Below are 21,809 nucleotides of genomic sequence, written 5' to 3'. Positions count from 1 at the left end.
CTGATCCCTGCAGGACATCCTGGAATCACTTTATAACAATTCCCTGTTTACAATTCCATTTTGAAACCTATCAACTGTTTTTTAATCTATTTAATGTGTACCATGTTAATTTTATATCGTTCTATTTGTTTATTCACATTGTCATGCAGTACCAAGTCAAAGGCCCTAAAGAAGTCTATTACAGCAACATTATTGCCTTTATCAACCAAACATATAATCTCATTAAAAATATTAAGTTAGTTTGATAGGATATATTTTCCATAAAGCCATGTTAATTTGCATTAATTACACTACCCTCCATTAATTCTTTATTAATCAAGATCCATATTAGATACTTCATTATCTTGCCCGGGATCGATGTCAAGCTAAAAGGCCTATAACTTCCCAGGTCATCCTGTTTGCCCTTTTTAAAAATTGGCACAATATTAGCTTTCTTCCAGTCTTCTGGAACTTCCCCTGTGTTTCAAAACTTATTGAAAATCAACATTAACATTCCAGCGAGATCCTCAGACAGCTCTTTTTAAACTCTTGGATGCAAGTTTTTGGACCTTGTGATTTTAAAATGTCTAATTTTAGTAGCTGCTGTTTAACATCCTCTAGAGATACCACTGGAATGAAAAGAGGGCTATCATCACCATATGATGAGACTATATCATCTGTTTTTTCCACAAATACAGACCAGAAATATGTATCAAAGTCTTTTGCATTTTCTGTGTTATTATTGCTAATTCTACCATTTCCATCTAGTAACGAACCAATACCATTGTTAGGATTCTTTTTGTTCCTAATATATTTTAAAAGCTTCTTATTGTTATTAACTCTGCTAGCCATAGGGGTCTCCTTGTGTTATTTTGCTTCTCTTATCAGTTTTCTACAATTTCTAACTTCTGATTTATATTCATTACTATCAACTTCCTCTTTCTTCCAGTTGTTATATATAGTTATTTATTTTTATAGCGACCTTCAATTTCCCTTTCAACCAGGTCAGATTTTTAACCATTATGGCCTTCTTCCTTCATCATGGGATTGTGGCTTTTTGGGTATCTAGTAAGATATTCTTAAATGATTCCCAATTATCATTCACATTTTTCTTAATAAATTCTTCCTCACAGCTGATTTGCATCATAATTATTTTCAGCTTTTTGAAATTGGTTCACTTAAAGCACCAAGTATATATATTACTGGTCTGGACTTTATTCTTCTTGCACATTATAAATGTAATCAAGTCATGATCACTTGTACCTAAGCTACCATTAATTTTTAGTTCTGTGATCAGTTCCTCTTTATCTGCTAGGATAAAGTCTAATAAAGAATTCCCCTGTGTTGGCTGTAGCATTTTCTGAGTTAGGAAATTGTCATCTATAATGTGTAGAAATTCCAAGGATGTTTTAGTACTGGCAGCATGAGACCTCCAGCATATGTCACTCAAATTGAAGTCCCCCGTGAACATAGTGCTTTTCCCCCCTATACATTACAGATCGGTGCATAATGAGGCAGTTATCCTGTTCCCTAGTGTGAATTTGATGGTCTGTAGCAGACACCGACTAATACCCCATCTTGTGCTTTATCTGTTAGGACATTGGTCCATGAGCATTCAAGATGATTTTCTTTACAGTTATCAGTGACTCAGAAACAGGTAATGTCATTTTTGACATAGAGTGCTACTTCACCTCCCCTTTTGCCCACTCGATCCTTCCTACACAGGTTAAAACCATTGATTTTAACATTCTGACCGTGTGAATCATCCCACCAGTAATACCAATTAGATTGAATTTTAGCAATTCCAGTTTCTCTTGTTTGTTAGCCAGGCTCCTAGCATTGGTGTATAGGTAATTCAAGATTTTCTACCTTCCCTCTCCTATTAGATCTGACCCTTCCTTTCTGTCTCAGACCTCCCTGCTCATGAACTAGCATATCCACATCCCTCTGTTTCAGAAAAAGTTCCCTTTAAATGAATCGCCATGTTATGTGCATAGCTCAACTGAGTAACTGCATGATTGTACTGCTGCAGCCTACTCGCTTCCTCATGCGATGCCTCCCCAACACTTGTCACTCTGACTCATCATGTGACATCCACAACTTAGATTGCAAGTTCTGGGTTAGGTACATTTTCTTTGTCTTCTTAAATTGCATATCTTTGGATACGGTAAAGCATAATAGTAATAATAAAATAATAATAATAATAACAACAGTAAAAGGATGTCTAGTAGGGTGCTCTTTTGCATCGTTGCAATACTTAGTCCTAAATTATCAGATCAATGTAATAAAGTCCCAGTCATATTTGAAAAACACAACAAAGATAGAACAGCAGCATAGGGAAGAGTGCCACAACAGATGTCTTCAGTATAAAAATGTGAAACCTTTGCTGATGGAACTGGCATTTCATAGGGAGATAGAGGAAAATACCTGTCCACACATGGCAGATATTTCTATTAGTATAAACATGGAAATACCTTTTGCTACAGGCAGTTGATAGACAAGGAATGGAAGTCTTTTCCATTCTTTGTGTAGAAATGTAAAGCTCAGACAGTTCTGTGATTATTTTTTTCAACAATGACTGCATCAGGGCTAGAATATGACATTATTTGAATGTTGAGTATAAATGAATAAGAAGAAGCCATTGCAGCTCTCATCTGGCAAACAGAAGGAGCCTGGACAAGCTTAATACATTATTCACTAGCAAGTGGTAGAAGCACAGAGCGAGCAAATGTAACAGATTCTTTGTACAAGATATTCATCTTCTGAAGTAAAAGCATACTGCATGCTCCTTGGGTCCCATTAAAAACATTAGTATGCAAAAAAATCTAAACAAAACTGTGCCCAAAATAAATTTGATTTAGGATTATATGTTCCTGGGTGGTTTTCATCTGCCTGTTCGTTTTAGTGGCACTAAGAGTGTCAAGTACACTTAATTTAGATTAAATAAAACATTTAATTCATATAAAATAAGTAATCAATTACTGAAGATAAATTTCATACAGAACATACATATAGAAAAATTATGTAACAGTGCTGGGCTGTAAGTCCTGCCCTGGCACCTAAAAGGCTAAAAGAGTCTGAGAGTGCTGATGGCACTGATTACACCTAAGGAGGGTGTGGCCAGGTGAAGGGGAGAATTTAGACGAGAAAAGGGTCATTTGGGAGAAGACCCAGGGGAGATGATGCAGTGAGTGTGCTGTCCGCGAAGTGACCTGCTGGAAGGTCAGAGAAGCAGATTGTCTGCTCCTGAAGTGAGCATGAAACCTCTGGGAAGATCAGGTGCTGCTGCAGGACAATGGCCTGCCTGAAACCCTGGGAAGGTAGAGAACTGTGCCAGCTCTAAGCTGGGGGTAAAGTGAGACACAGCAGAATGTGGACAGATGTGAAGAGGTCACATTACAGCTGAAGCTTGCTTGAGTGAGAGACGGTGGCCAGCTGAGCCTGACTGGACGTCAGGACTGGAAAGGGGTGAGACTATTACATTCAAACTGAGGTATACCTGTGAAGGAGAGGTAGCTGAGCCTTGATATTTTTGTTGGACTGGTTAAAGGACTCTGACCCCAGAAAAGGTGGAAAGAGATTGTGGCCTGGGCAGAGGGCTGTGTCACAGGAAGAGGCAGATCACCAGAGGGGCTGTTTGCAAGGGGTGCCAGGTGGAGAAAAACCCTGCTACGCCATGCCCATTCATGAGAGGGCACTCCAGCGGTGGATCCACCTTTCTACAGTAACAAACTGTATGATACTAGGTTTTTAATCATTGCTAATGTGAACCTGTCTTATTCCAGAGACTGAATATCTGTTAAATCACGAGACTATATTTTCAAATGCAACTTCTAAATTTATTCACAGAAAACTGTATTTGCAAAAGAAGACATTGTCAAACTGCTAAGTTTGCATCTCAGCTTGTTTAGTTATCCATCCAAAACCTTACTTATATGGAGAAATGCTATTTGCACATGCAAATGTGGGAATAAAGTTGGAAGCCAGATTAATGTGTATTGGGCCAAACTGTTAAAAGGGACGTCTATCATACAGTTGTCAAACATTAAATGACTTATAACTACCAATCGGCTTGCTGATGATCAATCCACAACCATTATGGTATAATTTAAATTTAATACCACTTGAAACACTGAGTCAAATCACACGAGTCCCTTCTCATGTTACTACACAGACTAATCACAGAGGAAAGACGGGCTGGGGGTGAGAGCACAAAGCCTGTGAATTGGGAGATCTGGTTTTAATTCCCTGCTCTGTCACAGACTTCCTGTGTGATCAAGGGCTAACCACTTAGGGCTTGTCTACATGGGGAAATTTACTGATATGACTATACCAGCATAATTATACTGCTCTAGTTATACTAGTGTAACTCCCCATGTGCATACTCTTATCTGTAATAACAGTGGCCTTTTTTTTGTTTGTTTGACTTCAGTCACAGAGTTCACACGGTACAGCCATAGCAGTATAATAGTAAATTTACACAGGTAGGCAAGCGCCTCGTCCCTCTGTTCCTCACTTAGGAAATAGGAATAATAGCACTTTCCTACCTTCCAGGGTGTGGTAAGGATAAATGCATTACAGATCGTGCTGTGATGTTCCCCAGGCATACCCAGGGTTGTGCGGCGCCTCACCACCACCTGCCTTTAGTGTGAGGAAGTCTTGTCTGTGATTACTGAGGATCAGCTCCCTGAAACCACCAGCTTCTAGCAACACAAACACTCCCTACCTTCCAGCCCCTGCAAGCCTCGCTCCCTCTGCAGGTTAGTGATAGGCACACACCAACCCGAGAGTCCTCCAAGCGTTCCCTGCAGTGTCCAGCCCCTTGTCCGCTGAACGCTCACAGAATTACCAGGCCAGACATTCCCAAAGGAACAGTACACACCAGCTAGTAAGATTCAGCTGTGGACCACCAGTTTGCCTAATACCACGACACTTAGATATAGTTATAATGAAAACAAGAATAAGTTTATTGTCAAAGAACAGAGATACAAGTGATAATTAGTATGATTATTGGAAAAAAATGGTTACATATAGAATAAAATCATAACATGCTTTCTGGACACGAAACTTACCGGCAATCTCCCCCCACAAAGAATTTTCTCACCCAAAGTTCTCTTCAGCATTTTCAACCAAGCCTGGCTGACACCTCTTTTCCATGAAGAAAATTCACTGTCTGCTTACTTCCTCAGTGAAGGGTGTCTGAGTGTCATCTTTGTCCTGCAAATATAATAGAGCAAATCTTTGATGTGCACCTCAAGAGAGGCTTCTTTTCCCCTCCCCCATTTATTTCTTCCCTTTACCTCTCTTTCTTTGAAGTTGTAATCTTTTATTTGCATTCAGTTCAGACTGGTGAATAGTGACCCACTGTGAACTATACAATATTTGTATTATATTTTAAAAAGCCACATAGATAAACAATTCTTGTCTGACAAAAAAAATTTTTTTTCACCTTTGCTGGTGACCAGTCCTTAGACACAGATTTTAAGCACACATTTTCAGTATACATACAGAACTCTTTATCTAGTATTGATACATACATTTCATAATGATATGACTGACCAGAGTGACACAAGCTTTTATTAGAGACCTCACATGGCCCCCTTTTGGTGAGCTAAAATGTAAATACCAGACTCAGGAGATCCCCTTGCCAGTTGGCACTAAGAGGTTCCTGGGTCACAAGTGCTGAGATATTACAGCAATGGAGGCCATATGAGTACATTATGGAAGTGCTGGTTATGACTCCCTAGTTAAGGCTGTGTCAAACGCTTTCAGTTAACAGGAACTTAAATCTTTATTTTGCAAAAATCTCATTGAAATGGCAAAAATCAAAACAGTGCAGTAGTTTTGTTTTAGTAAGGTTTACATAAATGTACGTGAAGTTATACGTTTGCTAGAGAAGGCAGGGATGAACAAGTACCTCTTGCACTTGTAGTGGAAGGTGGTGATGTATGTGCTGGTCCATAGTTCCTGGGAAAGTTCATTCTACAGCCTCAGACTAACCCCCAAGAAAGCACTGTCTTCTGCACAGACCAGCTTTATCCTTATTCTAGGGAGTTCCATTGTGCATGAGGAGCAAAGTTGCCAGCCATTCTCTTAATCCCAGAGTTTTAGGCAATCTCTTAGATACAGGGGGTCCAAGGCATTGAGTGCCTTGAAGATGAGGACTGAGACCTTGAACTTGACTTGATATTCTATGGGAAGCCAGTGTAGAGCAGAGGAAAGATTTGAGGTGTTTGTGGTAGGCTGTGTTGCTGAGGTGATGTGCTGCGATGTTTATATTAGTGGGAGTTTCCTACGAGAAGACGGCTTCATGCTCAGGTACATTGCATCGCTGTAGTTCATATGGGAGATGACAAGGTTGTGTACAGTCAAGGCCAGGTCCATCATATTGGGATGGAGGTCTTCTGGCCAGCCAGAGATGGAAGAAAGCATTACAGGAACGTCACCAGTGCTAAGGCAGAATAACTCCCCACATGCATGGAAGGTGGCACATCTGACTGTCTCAATCTGTGGCTATAACTGATATTAAAGCACACAAACTCACTGTTAAGTTTTTGAGTTTAGAATGCCAGTTTGATGAAGCTGGGGTTTGTATTGTTTTGGGGTATTTGTTGGATATTAATCTGAAAGCTTTATGGAAGGTTTTGAGGGTTGTGGGTGGCTTGCTCAGGTAATAGCTCCCAATACCCTAATGGAGATGGAAGTAGCTTCATTATACCAAAATGAGTATTCCTGGTGGGGAAATTTATTTATAGGAGAGGAGAATATGTCTAAATGCAATGACTCTTGGAAGCCTTCCAAGGCCTACATAAGAGGTTGCATGCAGAGGAAGAGAGGGGTTGCTCCCTTAGTCAAAGCCTTTTGAAAGTCCAGTAAAGTATATCAACCACTTCTACCTTGCAACACATTCAAAGGAGCAATGGATTTTAGAGATATGATTTTTCCTCTCAGAAGATGTGCTGGTTTGTCAGGTAACTTACTTGGTGTCAAAATAAAGCTAACTGGCCTGTAGTTCCCAGGATCTCCCCAAGAACTATACCTAAAGAAAGGCACATGATCTGCTTCTCTACACATGATAGCTGAATTTAATAAGGTTTCATTGGTCTGTGATAATAGGCAGACAGTTCCAATTTGGGGGGAGTATGGGTTTTTTCTTTCTAAAAGTATTTTGATTATATATTTGTTTTCTTCAAGTGCTATGAGATCCTCCAATGCATATGCGAGACTATAGATGCCAAATATTTGCATGATTATAATTGGCTTTTTAAAAGGCAAAAATCATCTGGCTTCATGTTTTGAGAATGTTTTGCACAGCTCTAATGCCAAAACATTAATTCTATTTGTCCACTTCTGAAAGTCCTTGAATTTATTTTAAGGAGAGAATTAAAATACTTACAAATAGGCTATTTTCCTCTTGCTGATTGCATGCACTGTTTCATTTTATGCAAAATTGTGAGCGAATGTAGCGCTTATGAAAATGACGGATTATCAATACTAGCTCGAGCCAGGCATAGTTTTGGCAGGTGTTGCACAAACTTTCCCTACACCGCTCTGCTAATGTGTCTGTAACCTGATCTGCAGCCCCTGTGCTATTCCAGTCCTGGGCCTCTTGATCAGAGACTGCCAAGCATGAGTTATGCCAACTTGTATGGTGTTTTAGTAACATGAATCACAGAGGACTAGGATGAGACCACCAACATCATACTCTAATAGTGTTCTAAATCATACTTTTAAATAAACAACACCACTCCTTTAAAATCTTTGAAGGAAAATAATGATGAGATTAGATGCTGAGGCATCATCTACCTCCACAAAGAAATATTATGGTGCTGTCCTATTCCTCTCCTTAGTTGGCAATCACATGACACTGATTGGAAACTGTGAAAGCGGCATCTGGCCTCTTGGCAGACTCAACTGGCTGGTTTTGTTGGCAACCTTCAAGTTTCCTGCAAATCTCACATAGTCCAGACAGCCAAAGGACAATCTTGTACTCTTGGGAAATGTTTTATTTAAATCAGCTTTAATTTTGATCATTTCTGCAATTTAATTCTGTTCAGAACCAATGTGGTGCCTCAGTCCTTCATTAAAATTGACTACAAAGCTGCTTACACAATGGACGAGGGAAGTTCCAAGCCTCAGCATTGAGTGTTATGCAGCAGAGAAGTCTAGCAGAGTGACCTAGGGCAGGGGTCCTCAAACTGGGGGTTGGGAACCCCTCTGGGAATTGCGAGGTTTTTACATGGGGGGGGGGTCGCGAGCTGTCAGCTTCTACCTATACCCCGCTTTGCCTCCAGCATTTATAATGGTGTTAAATATATATAAAAAATGGGGGGGGGGTCATACTCAGAGGCTTGCTATGTGAAAGGGGTCACCAGTACAAAAGTTTGAGAACCACTGACCTAGTGGATAGGGTACAGGTCAAGGAGGTAGGAGTGCTGGGTTCTGTTCCTGGCTTGACCACTGTTCTTCTGTGTGAATCTGGGCAAATCACTTTGTCTGTTTCTCTCCTCTTCAGGGTAAGAAGTGTCTTTTACTATGTATAGCACATAGGACCCTGATTTCAGTTGATACCTCTAGGCATTGTTGTCAGACAAATAATAAAGTATTATTTTTATTACTCTTGAAGCCAAATTGTAATCCTAGAGCAATATTAACTGGCACTTGTATTTATATTCTGGGATGATTTTTTTTTAAAGCAACCCTGAAAGTTCCTTAGTTAATTCAGAGAAGTCCATCGAAGGTTATGTCTAATATTAACAAATATTATTCTCTAATGTATTGTCATGCTTAATTTACTGGCAGTCTGCTGACCTATTCTGTTCTGATAGTCCCTTAATAATAAACCTAGCACAAAATTTTTGAACCCAGGCACCTAAAATTCATATTTAGGCCTCTAAATAGACCTGGCCTATCTTTAAAAGATACTGAACCCCTGCATGGGTGGCAAGAGGGGTTGCTTAGCAACTCGAAAACCAGAGTTACTTCTATTTAAGTGCTTAAATGTGGAATAAGCATCATAACTATAGGCCCCAGATTGGAAAATGTTGGCCCTATTTTCCATTTCCTTTGTAATACCGAGGTATAATGGAACAGGCTATTCAAAGTTGAGCTGCGTGCCTATATGCAACCATTAGGTGAAGCTGTTTAATAAAACATGACCTTCTCTCTAATTGAACAAAAGCAAGGTATTTTAATGTCAACAACTACTGTAGAAAATCTGGGCAAACCTGCTGTGTCCATGCAGACTTATCTGTGTGTGACTGTGCTTGGAGTCATGATTCCCCTACAAGTAACCATTTATCTCACAGTGTAGAAAAGTTGCCATGGTGACAAGAGCTCTGCAAATAAATATATAATTAATACATGAAAGATTTTTATAAGCATACATTAAAGCTCCAGTTCTCAGACAGACTCTTTGATACCCGAATGTGAGGGGAAAGTGTCACCTGGAATTCTTCTGGCTGTATGTGTTTATGGGGTTCAATAAAAGAAGCCAAACCTTCTACAGACATTTGCTTTGGGAGGTCAGCATCAAGATTTATTTTCCCAAGAGGTAAATATTGACAAAGGTGAAGCAATGTATCTTGAGAGACAGTAATCTTGATGGTCATTAAAACAGGATGTCAATGGTCCAGATCCTGGGGCCCTCTCCAGCAATGCAAAGCAGCCCTAAAGCTTGCTTAACCAGCTCTAGGAGGATTACCACTGCCTAGACACGTGCTCAGCTGATGCGAATCTACCAGAGAATCTGCTGTGATACCCCAGGGCAGTGAAAGGGAGCATGGCTAGAACATACTTATGTACCATGCATCCCTGGCTGTTCTAACCCATACCGATGTCCAGCCTGGGTCTTGAACAGTCCCAAGAAAGGGATAAAAAGACACCATTTGTTCACCATTCCTCTCTGGCCTTGCACGAAGCACAGCTCTATCATACTGGGGGCTCTGGGCAAACATGTATTTTGTACATTTGTGAGGCCCATGTCTTGTGGTTGTTCTCAGCACAGAACTCAAGTTTAAATCAGCTGGAGTTCCCTGTCCAGAGGAACTAGGGAATTGGGCCCTGAATCTTTTCATCATACCTACCTGGTGCACTCTCCATTATGGCAATCAATGTGCTATATAATCCTTCCAAACTGACTGAGAAATGGAATCTGTGATCCAGGAGGTGGGGGGAGTGCTATTCTTCGGCGTTATAACTAATCAGGAAGAAAAGGTGCATATGTTTATCTATTTGGTTCATCAGAGAAAAATATTTTCAGTGACATCAGTGAATCAGGATGTAGTATTTATATATGCAGACTGGCTGGTTAACATTATTCCAGATTACCCTCAATATTTTTGATTAAGGAGGAGGAAAACAAGCTTAATCACTTGACTATTTCAGCCAATCAGTAGCCATGTTTTTCTTCAAAATTATTTTGTTAGTTTTATTTAAAATAATTAAAAAGCCTGCCATGATCTTTAGGTCCTATATGTATCTACCCATGCACAATTAATAAAAAAAAATACAATGACTAATCTAACTGGACCAGTGGTCCACTACAATTTGAATCAATCTCAATACCTACATGGAGAACACAACTTTGATAATGTGCTCTTCAGTTTAGCAGACAAAGGTATAACAACATCTAGTGGTTGGAAGTTGAAGCTAGACAAATTCAGAATAGAATTAAGGTGCAAGTTGTTAACAGTCGAGGGCCGTTTACCATTGGCACAATTTACTAAGGGCCAGGGTGGATTCATGATTAGGGCTCCGCGTCTGTCACGGAGGTTGCGGAAGTCACCGATTCCGTGACTTTCCGCGACCTCTGTGACTTCTGAAGGGGCCAGTGCGGCTGACCCCAGAACCGCCGAAGCAGCTGGCTCTGGGGACAGCTGCTCAGGTGGCCCCTGGGACAGCCACACCAGCCACTGCAGGAGGGGCTCCCGGGACAGCCAGAGCAACCGCTGCTCCAGCATCCCCGGGCAGCGTTTCCCAGCTGGTCGGCTGGAGCAGCCATGGTCCATTGGCTCCAGGCAGCAGTCCATGGCCAGCCAGAGCACCCACGGTCTGCTGGCCCTGGGCAGAGGTATCCGGCCAGCCAGAGAAGCTGCAGTCCACTGGCCCTCTGGCCACAGACACACACACCCCGATGCCCACCCCCAAGATTTAATCACAGGTATTTTTAGTATAAGCCATGGACAGGTCATGCCCATGAATTTTTGTTTATTGCCCATGACTTTTACTAGAAATACCTGTGACTAAATCATAGCCTTAGTCATGATTACTGGCAGTTTAAGTCAAGATGGGATGTTGTCCTAAAAGATATGCTCTAGTTCAAACAGGAATTAATTCAGGGAAGCCCTATGGCCTGTGTTGTATAGGAAGGCAGATTAGATTATCACAATGGTCCCTTCTGGTTTTATAATCTATGAATTAACCAGATGAGATTATCCACCACTATCACTTTCTGGACCCTGACCCCACCATGCTCCACAAATCAGAAATAAAGATGCAATTTTCACACACCCTGAGGACCAGCAAAAATGGGGGTTTTGGCTGAGATGGGAAATGAGGCCAATCAAAAACCCTTATAGAAGATGTCCTGCTACAAGCTCCTTTTTTTCTTTTAAGCCAAAAGACCTAAATATCTCCACTGCATGAAACTGTGGGGGGTCTGTCATACAGGCAAGTGTCAAATCATCTAGGGCTTGAGACCCAGATTCAGCAAGGGTCTTAAACATGTGCCTAACTTTAAGCATGTGAATAGCCTCATTGAAGTAATACTGTAAGTCAAAACCAACACATTACACTGCAGCCAGAAATGAGTAGGCAACCGCCCAGACTGTGAAGCACTGATATGACAGGCTCATGGCATAAAATACTGCTGAGTAAGTGGGAAATCAAATTCTCCACTAGTTCAGTTTTTGGATGGTTTTTAGTATTAGCCTTATTTTAGGAAGAATGCATGAGAGTAGTCTAATCGAAAAGTGACACACATGAATGAATGTAGCAAGGTCTGCATCCTGACCAAACACTTGCACACATCTTGTAAAGTGTTGATAAAAAGACACCATCTTAGCCACAGATCTACCAGATCGTTCAAGTGCAGCATCAACCTGAGCAACAAAAAGATGGGTGCACGTGTCACTTCTTCTATTTCTTCCAGCTGATTCTCAACAGTTGCACATGTGATGTGTCCCAATAGCCTTTGCTGTGTTTACAGTGACTTTGGCCTTGAAGTCCTCAGAGATAACTCGTATTTACAGGAGAGTTCAATTCTGTGCTTTTCATGAAAGGAGGCAAAGAGTGAACAACTTGAGTCAGGTGGTATAGTGATGCAGACTACTGCACTGATGGAGCTATCATGCATTTCTCTTCATACCACAGTGCATTGGCTTTGTGGGGTTGCTGCTCATCTGCCACATGAAACCAATAGTATTTACTTTTACGGTTTAATCTCAATGAGTTCCCATTGCATAGGACAAAGGTTTTCAGATTTTGCCCTAGTTTGTTCTAAAAATACTAGCAGAAATATGTTTTCCTCAAATGAAAGGCCATAGAGATTACATTGGTGGGTTTTTATATATATAATGTTTGTTCTATTTAAGCCCCCTCTGGCAGGGGCCATAGCCTCTGCTAATTGACAGCTCAGTTGTCTCTTGCGGGGCGGGAGGGAAGGGAAACTGTGCTGTAAATCTGCATTCATCAGAAAATCATCACATAACCTGGAGTCAAGAGCACCATGAATTTGATCACATCTGCTAGGAAAGAAGCTTGAAGAGTCAATGCGTTAGCCTATGGCTTTTCCTCCTGTTAGGATTTTTAAACAAATGTTGTTTATTTACAAGTGACAATGCACTCTATATAGCACTCTCTACCAATCAACCAGCGGAAACGCTTTTGTATCCCCATGCAGAGTTCAGAGAAACAAAGATTCTAGCTCACTGTTTCAGGGTGGAATAATTTAGGTGCCTCTTGCTCGTGAAGAAACACAAAAGAGAGTTAGTTTCAGTGAAGAGCATCATTGAATTATTTATTGCCTCAGATGTTTTTCCCTTTATTTGTAGTACTATACTCGTTGCATTTACCACAATGCTGATTCAAGAAACAGTCTGGTAACAGCACACATGAAAACCACAGATTACATAAATTTGTGCAGGGCTCGATCAAGCATGAGCGTAAGGGCAAATGATGTAAAGAAATCGCTGTACAGATACTATAACTTTTACTTACTAGGAAGGCTTATGGGATGAAGCTAATAGCAAAACTCAGATTTCAAATTTTCCTGGTAACTCAGCACTAAATATTTATACAACGGTGCCCGCTCTCTCTATATATTACATACAAGCAAATGCAGGGAACCGACTTTAACTTCTTTTTAAAATTGTTCCTTAGCACATCAGTTCTCATGGAAGTTGTACTTATCCCACTTTCTGTTCAACATAGTCTAAGCAATGTATCGTTATTTGCTGCTATTTTTTATGGTCTTTGGGTGGCAATAATGTGCATTTTTGTCTTAGCTACTATGGCAACCAACAAGTTGTCTGTCAGAGGGCCCAACCATGGTTGGCCATCTCTTCACATTATTGCTTTATGGTGTAAATTTTCAATATGATATATTTTAAAAGCTACATCTCTATTCCCTAAGATCATGCCAGTTTGTTATACATTCTATTAAGTCAGGGGTGGGCAAACTTTTTGGCCCAAGGGCCACATCTGGGTGGGGAAACTGTATGCAGGGCCATGAATGTAGGGCTGGAGTGTAGGAAGGGGTGCGGGGTGTGGGAGAGTGTGCAGTTTGCAGGAAGGGGCTCAGGGCAAGGGGTTGGGGTGCAGGGAGTGGCAGGGGGCTCAGGACAGGGGGTTGAGGTGCAGGAGGGGGTGCGGAGTGCGGGAGGGGGCTCAGGCCAAGGGGTTGGGGTGCAGGAGGGGGTGCGGAGTGCAGGAGGTGGCTCAGGACAGGGGGTTGCGGTGCGGGGTGCAGGAGGGGTTCAGGGTGCAGGCTCCAGCCTGGCACCACTTACCTCGAGCAGCTCCAGGGTGGCAGAGGCACACAGCAGGGCTAAGGCAGGCTCCCTGCCTGCCCTGTCTCCACACTGCTCCCGGAAATGGCTAGCATGTCTGGCAGTGGCTCCTGGGGGTGGGGCAGGTGGCGAGGGCAGCAAGTGGCAAGTACCACCCCCAAAGCTCCTGTTGGCTACGGTTCCCCATTCCTGGCCAATGGGAGCTGCGGGGGGGCTGTGCCTGCAGGCGAGGGCAGCGCACGGAGCCCTTCTATCCCTCCTCCCTCAGGGGCTGCAGGGACATGGTGCCAGCCACTTCCAGGAGCAGCACAGGGCCAGGGCAGGCAGGGAGCCTGCCTTAGCCCTGCTGTGCTGCGGGGCTGGCAGTCCCGCGGGACAGATTGAAAGGCCCGATGGGCCATAGTTTGCCCTCCCCTGTATTAAGTGGATCTGGATGAGAATTACATAATCACACCCATTCGTTAATGCAGATGTTCTAAGGGCCCAACTATCTGCTCAGCAGTTGGGCAAGAGTGGTCGATTTGGATTGGCTTCATGTCAAAAGGTCTTCCAGTGAACCTGATCATGCTTGAAGTTAATGTGTATATTGTATTGTTTAGTTATGTCGTTCAATGATCAGCATAACATACTGTATTTTTCCCTAAGTCACTCCTAGTAGCGGTTCCTTTTCTAAATGTGAAATGTTCACCGTATTACTGTCTCAATTCTTTCATCTTGTTTCCTATAAAAGTTGTATTTTATAGCTTTACAGCAAAGCTGGAGTATTGGAAATGGCTCATGTGGGATGTTTCACTGTACCCCAACCCTCTGAAGAGACTATAGGCCGGGAGGCTGGACCAGAAACTTGGTTAGTAGCAGTTGGTGAGCACATGGTGCCTTGTTGACTCAGCTTGGGTGGCTCAGCCATGCCCTTAGATTTAGAGTGACTGCTTTGTATTTAGATTTCAGGTGGCCTGCAGTAGGCTAACATTTTCCCTGTGCCCAGTGAACCTGAAAGACCCAACCAGCTGAGCAAATTGCTACAGTCTGTTGCCACTGATGTGGAACTACGATGGGGCCCGCAAATACTGGTCATAAGGGAAATCACTGCGAGCTTCTTCAGTCAGTTGTAGGTACCACAGCAGACTTGTTAAATGACTGTGTCAAGTGGTATACTGCTTTACCTTTACAGAATTCTGCGTATAGCAGGCTTCTAATGCACTGGGTGCTGGACACCCCAGTACTGGAGAAAGCTTCAGTGGGAACTAGAGACTTGGGCAATGAAAAAAGACAATCTACTTATTTACGACTGGTCAAAAAAAGCAGTAACAATTCTTGAAATTGTTTAGAAATTTTTTTTACTGTTTCTGAAATTTCCTTGGAGTCTCCCCACCCTCCCACACAACAAACTGCAATCAGTTTTATAGCTGTTCCCAAAAAAACATTGCAAAGGTTGTAGAATATTTCTTTGGAAGTTTCCATTGAAATGTTGACACCTACCATTTAGGAAAAAAACCAAAATCTGAAAAATTCTCACTGACTCTCCAAAAGTATAGGAAAGAAGACCAACTAGAGGCAGAAAAACATCCATTTGAAATGTATATTTCCATAAAGAAGTTATTATTGTAAGGAATTATTTTGTTTAAAACCAATTTTATGTTGAAATCTTGGCAGTTGACTCCTCTTTAAGATGCTCTTTCTCCAAGTTCTGAATGATCTTAACCACCCAGAGCCTTTCAGTACAGTTGTTATAAAGCACAGAACTTTGCCATCCTCTTCTGTTTCATTACTAGTCAGCAACTCTTTCATAAATACCAAAGATTGATCTATAAATATTAGAAAATGTATAAGTATTATTTTGGTTTTGTTCTATCCACCATGGATTTGTTCTTGAACATTAACATTAAAGTCATACAAAGGACTTCAGACATGAATGACAGACTTGGAAATATAAAACTGTTGTATATCCCAAGCCAAAAAAGAGGGAAAGGCAAAAAAAAAAAAAATAGCAGGTTCCCCCACTAGTAGAAATCCGTGTGGCTCCAGTGATGTCAGTCTTAAAAATTGGCCCAGTTTTTAAAATTGCAAATAAATTACATTTCAAATCAATTTTTGAAAGCAAATTACAGGTATGTGGGGAAGCAAGGGCTTGAGATGAGGTGTGACAGAGTGCAGGGAATTAACAGGTGAGCCTGCAGTCTCATCCCTCTGACACCAATTAGTTCCCCTGGAAAAGGTTGTTTGGGGTAATTGAAACGATCTAATCAGGTGTGGGGGCTGGGGGAGCTAAAGAGCCAATTAACCCATCAGCTCAAGGCTGATAAGAAGGGCACAGGAAGGCTGTGAGTTAAGACAGGAACAGGGCTAGCTGAGCCCTGTTTCAGGGAGATCTGAGAGAAGAGAGACCTTTGCTCCTTTCAAGCCCTGGGGGGTGAAGGGAGAGCCAAAAGCACAGGGAGCACTGTAAACAGTCTTGCTGCATGAGACTGTAAAAGCGTTGATAGAGGGACCATAAAAAAATGGCACAATGTGGATACACAGTCAGTGGAGTCAGAGCAGTTTCTGTGGTGCTAGAAGGCAAGAACGGGGTATGCCCTGTTACGTGAGGGTTCTTTGTTTCACTTGGAGCAGCTGGCATCACACACCCGAAACAGTGCCTGATCATGCAGGAATGAAGATGAAAATCTCAATTTCCTAAAGAAGGATTTGTTGATAAAGAGGAGAATTTTCTAATCAGTGTGACATTAGAAACTGAACTGTGCTTTCATTTATTTCAATAAATATAATTTATAATATATTTCAGAAGAGATAAAAGCAAAAGGCAGCTTTTTTCTATTTGAAGATGCTACTCATTTCCAATCTGCATTTTCTGCACCTTCAGACCATCCATGCACTCTCATCAATTTTGATTAAACTGATTTGGAAGGGAAGTATGGAATACTGAACTCAGAACTTGACAGGCAGATGAGAAAAATGTATCTTTAACTAGTGTACTTTTCATTTTATAATTAGGACTTTCACCACTGGAGCAAATTCTGGCCTCCAATTTTTACACTCAACCCCCAGTGAAGTCAATGGAAACTGTGTCTATCTGAGGATAGAATTTGGCCCATTCTGGTTTGTATTTCAGATGGGCATTTTTAAGAACCTCTTTTACAACTTGTGTTTTAATTTTTCTTTCTGCAATTCTTTTTTTGTACCTTCAATAATGAAATTATTCATAGTTATCAAATATATAGATATCATGTATTTTCAAAATAGGGCACTAAAAACATGAATTTGCTAACTTAAAGAGAGGATATTCAAGAAGTGAGCTACACAGACATCACTTGAGCAGACTATCTAGATAACCCTAATGCAGCCATTACTATAGTATCTGGGCTCTGTAGACTTTCAACTCTAGCTGAAATCAGTGGGAGGTATGGGTGTTCAGCACCTCTGAAAGTCAGACCTCATACCTAATCCTATATTCTGTATTTGAGGCCTGATTCTGGTCTCACATCAGTTTTGTACCATAATGACATTCCAAGACTATAGTACAGTGGCTTAGAATCTAAATCAGCCTCTTTTGTCTTAGAGAGGAAAGTATTTTTACCCTTATTGGAAGTATTGTGCATGTAGTCATTAGACTTCAAGGATTTGTGCCTGAATTAGGAGTGCAAGTCTGGGCCTATTTAGTAATAATGGGGCACCATGCACAGAGCTAGAAGCACAACTCTGGTCTTTACTAGACAGCCCTCTGCATAGAACTTCTCATTCACGCTGCTGAAAATACACCCCTACAAGCCGTGCTGGACAACGTGCATCAAGGCTGCAATGGGACACAGAGCTTTAGCATGAATCTAAAAATCACCCCAGACAGAAAGGACAAAGAACAGTCTAGAAGTGTCAGTTCTGTAGCTGTCTCACTTCCTACTGCTCTCTTTGTAGACTGGCCATAGAAACCTTTAATAGAGGTCTCTTGCGTCTCTGCTCTGCCAGCATCCAGCTGCCAGGCTACTCAATAAAAGGATTTAAGGCTTTTATCATATCTGAAGCTGCCTTTTCTTTCTTGGAGCTGCATCCCCCTGTTCCTACATACACCAATAAGTGTATGTCACAACGGCATGTTTACTGAAGCATAGATACATTGGTTTAACTCCATTGAGTTCAATACAGCTAGCCCCGCTTACACCGACTGAGGCTCTGACCCTATATTTAGGATTAACACAATCAAAAGTAGAATCCCTGTTAGTAGAGCTGGCAAACAGCAAAAAGCTGAAGAATGGCAAAAGTATTAATCAATTACTTTGCCCAGTTCTATCTGTTGTCTCAATAATGAAAAGGTATTTAAATACATATAAAACAATTTCTCCAGTGATTCCACTGCAATAAATTATTTGACCTTCTCTACTTTCTATGTCAAAAGCTTTGACAAATTAGAGCTGCTTGATGAGGCTGGTGGTTTTGGTTGCTTCCTTCAGGTGATTTCCTTGTTCTCTATACTGGAATTGTAGCTGGGTGGTGCTTGCTGCTGTTTTGGTGGGGCTGGGGAAGGCCAGCAGGATGTTTCTGGTCCCTGGCTAGTTCGGTGCAATGGGGAGATCCTAGTGAATAGGGCAGAGGACGGGGAACTCAGGAGACCTGAATTATATTCCTTCCCTACCACTGGTCTGCTGGGCAAGTCACTTTGCCTCTGTGCCTCAGTTTCCACATCTGTAAAATGGGGATAAAGCTGTTGACCTCCTTTGTGAAGAGCTTTGAGATCTACTTATGACAAGCACTACACAAGAGCTAGGTATTTGTTAAAAATGTTAACTTCATTAAAGCTATTCTTGTCCTGGGACCAAATGCTACAATCCTAACATGATCACCAGAGCTATTCTTCATGTTATAACACCTGTGTCCACCAACCAATTTTGGGCAAAAAGCCGAAATGGAAAGATAATAGTGCAGGCAGAGTGGTTTGCACTCTGTCCTGGAGGTTAACAAATGCAAGCTGCATTGTGCCAGCAAGCGGGTGTACATTTTAGGGTCAGCCCCATAGACATAAATACAGAGGCTGTTGGGGAGAATGTGTCAAATGATCTCAGCACTCTCAAGGCAGTGGATGAGATGAAGACAGTGTCCCAGGTACAGTAGTTGCACTTCAAAAGTTTCTACTGGCTTATGAAATTAATGGTTCTACTGGGATTCCCCATTTTCAGTAGACACATTATCTTGCAAATCAGTGGAATTTTTTCAAAACGGAATAAACTTTTTAAGTAGATCCATAGAGGTCTTTAGATGAACAGCTTGAATTGCATCCGGAAGCAATTAGAGAGTCAGTACAATCTACAATGCTCTGGTGTAATGTTCTACTTCAAGTGATTCAGCATACTAGAGACTAAGGTCCAGATTTTAAAGGTATTTAAGCACCTAAAGATGCAGATGATTTAGGTGCCTAGGTGCTCTTGAAAATCCCACTGGTGCCTATCTTCATCATTAGGCACCTAAATACCTTTAAAAATCTGGCCCTAAGGGACTGATTTTCATTTTCCTTAGTGTCCCTTTGCACCCCTGTGCAGAATATATTTTGCACCCACTTTTAAGACCTTCTTACACGGACAGAGCAGAGAAAAGGGGCTGCGGTGTAAATGACATCTATAGGCCCTAAATTCCTATATCCAGGTTAATTTCAGTCATAAGCTATCTTTGCATTAAGAATGTTATTCAGACCCAGGTATATGCTTTGAGAAACTAATTAGTGCTAGCCTGAAGATATTGCTTTAGGCATAAATCCCTTTTGCTTTCAGTGAACACTCATACTTCATACGTACCCTCATGCTAATTTCTATATAGTTGCGGGGGGGGGAGAGGGGGAAGGAGTCTGAGTCTACCCCTCTTCTGATCTCTATATAAGGAATTTCAGCATTCCTTTGAACTCCATGGACATGGATGCTGGTGACTAGCTTAGACTTGTCAACCTAATGAAACAAGTTTCCCTGCACTTTTAAGAAAGCAATAACGAGCCAGTCATAAGTTCACCAAAAGGAGGTGAGAGGGTAACAATAATTACTGGGTTGAATAAAGCCCTTCAATCACTGCCCTCAGGCAGGAATTCCTTTGAAAATTTTAGCCACTGCCTTAACCACAATCCTTTCTGACACATGAGGTGGAAGCTATACATCAAACAGAAAAAAGAAATACACAAAGGAAAAGGAAGTAGTGTACAATGGCACTGCACAAAAATGACTTTACATGATTGGGGTTCAGTTGTGGTAAAACTATTATTTAAATTATCTTGTAGATTTGATAGAAAAATCACTTTTGTTGTTGCCCTCTGCCTAGCTGTCTGTCTGTCCTTTGACTTTATACTTGTATTTCTGGAAAGCACTTCTGTTTAATTTAAATCATTAAAACCAATCAAGCCTGGGCAAATGGAATTCATGGTGAAAATTTTGGGACTCAGACCTTCTGGCTAGAGAAACCAGCATCTTGTAAATTGGCCTGTAGAAACAGAATTGTAAATTTTAGTGACATTCATCATGTTAGACTGCTGATTTGACAGCACCTAATGAGGGCCACCCAAAAGGGATAGGGAGAGCAAAAGGGGCAGTTTGCACTGGGTCCCCCATTTGAGTGGGACCCCAAACTGCATGGCATTGCAACCTGGCATGCAGAGTCACACAGAGGGGCAGTTGCACCCTACTCCAGGTTGCAACACCCGGAGGTGGGAGTGGGGCCCAGCCTTGTGGTCCAGAAGCCACCACTGAGGTGTGAATGTAAGGGGCTTCCTCTCCAACCAACCCCACCTTGGGTCCTCCCTTCAATGGTAATTTTTTTTAGAAGAGTGGCAGGAGCCTCAGTTTCAGATTTTGCCCTGGTCCCTCATAAACCTTTGTGTAGCCCTGACAATAATAGAACATAGTCTGTACAATGCTGTCAATATGTTTATGTATTATGTATTCCCTAATATTAAACATTATAAGGTAATTGTATGGATTTCCAAAACAGAGCTTCAGTTTTGAAAGCAGAGGAAATCTATTTTGGTTCCATTTTAATTTCCTTTCATTCACTCCAATGCAACGGAAGGCCTGTGGGCAAGCCCACGCCCAGGTGACTTCAAAAGGGTGATTACGGTCTAATTTCTACAATTAGAGCTCTAAACTTCCTTAAGTAATTTACTCTGTTTCTACTGGTCTTCTGGTACTCTCTCATTGTTTATCTGTACTTACACTAGCCAAATACAAAGATGTGCTGGAACCAGCATACAAACCAAATTGCTGCTGGACAGTATTTGAACAGTGACTCACTATGCACCATTATGTTTTACTTTGCAAAAGAATGGCCTTACAATTAGAGGTGGGCAGAAAATGGTTTTCGTGTCCCTCAAGAATTTTTGAGATTTCCGTGTTTTTTTGTCCCAATTTGGGACAAAAAGTCAATCTTGAAAACTTTCATGAACTGATAATAAGAACATAAAAACAGCCATACTGGGTCAGACCAAAGGTCCATCTAGCCCAGTATCCTGTCTTCTGACAGTGGCCAATGCCAGGTGCTTCAGAGGGAATGAGTTGAACAGGTAAACATCAAGTGATCCATCACCTGTCGCCCATTCCCAGCTTCCAGCAAACAGAAGTTAGGGGCACCATCTCTGCCCATCCTGGCTATTAGCCATTGAGGGACCTATTCTCCATGAACTTATCTAGTTTTTTTTTCTTTTGAACCCTGTTATAGTCTTGGCCTTCACAACATCCTCTGGCAAAGAGTTCATAATCTGGAGGGAGTGGGGAGAAACCTGTTTGGATCACATCACTCTAAAACTTCATTTCAACTTCAGCCTTTTTTTAAACTTTTTTTTTAGAATAAATTGACTAAAAT

The sequence above is a fragment of the Chelonia mydas genome, chromosome 1, assembly GCF_015237465.2.
Source record: "Chelonia mydas isolate rCheMyd1 chromosome 1, rCheMyd1.pri.v2, whole genome shotgun sequence".
Classification (NCBI taxonomy): domain Eukaryota; kingdom Metazoa; phylum Chordata; order Testudines; family Cheloniidae; genus Chelonia; species Chelonia mydas.
Note: the sequence above shows the minus strand (reverse complement) of the source record.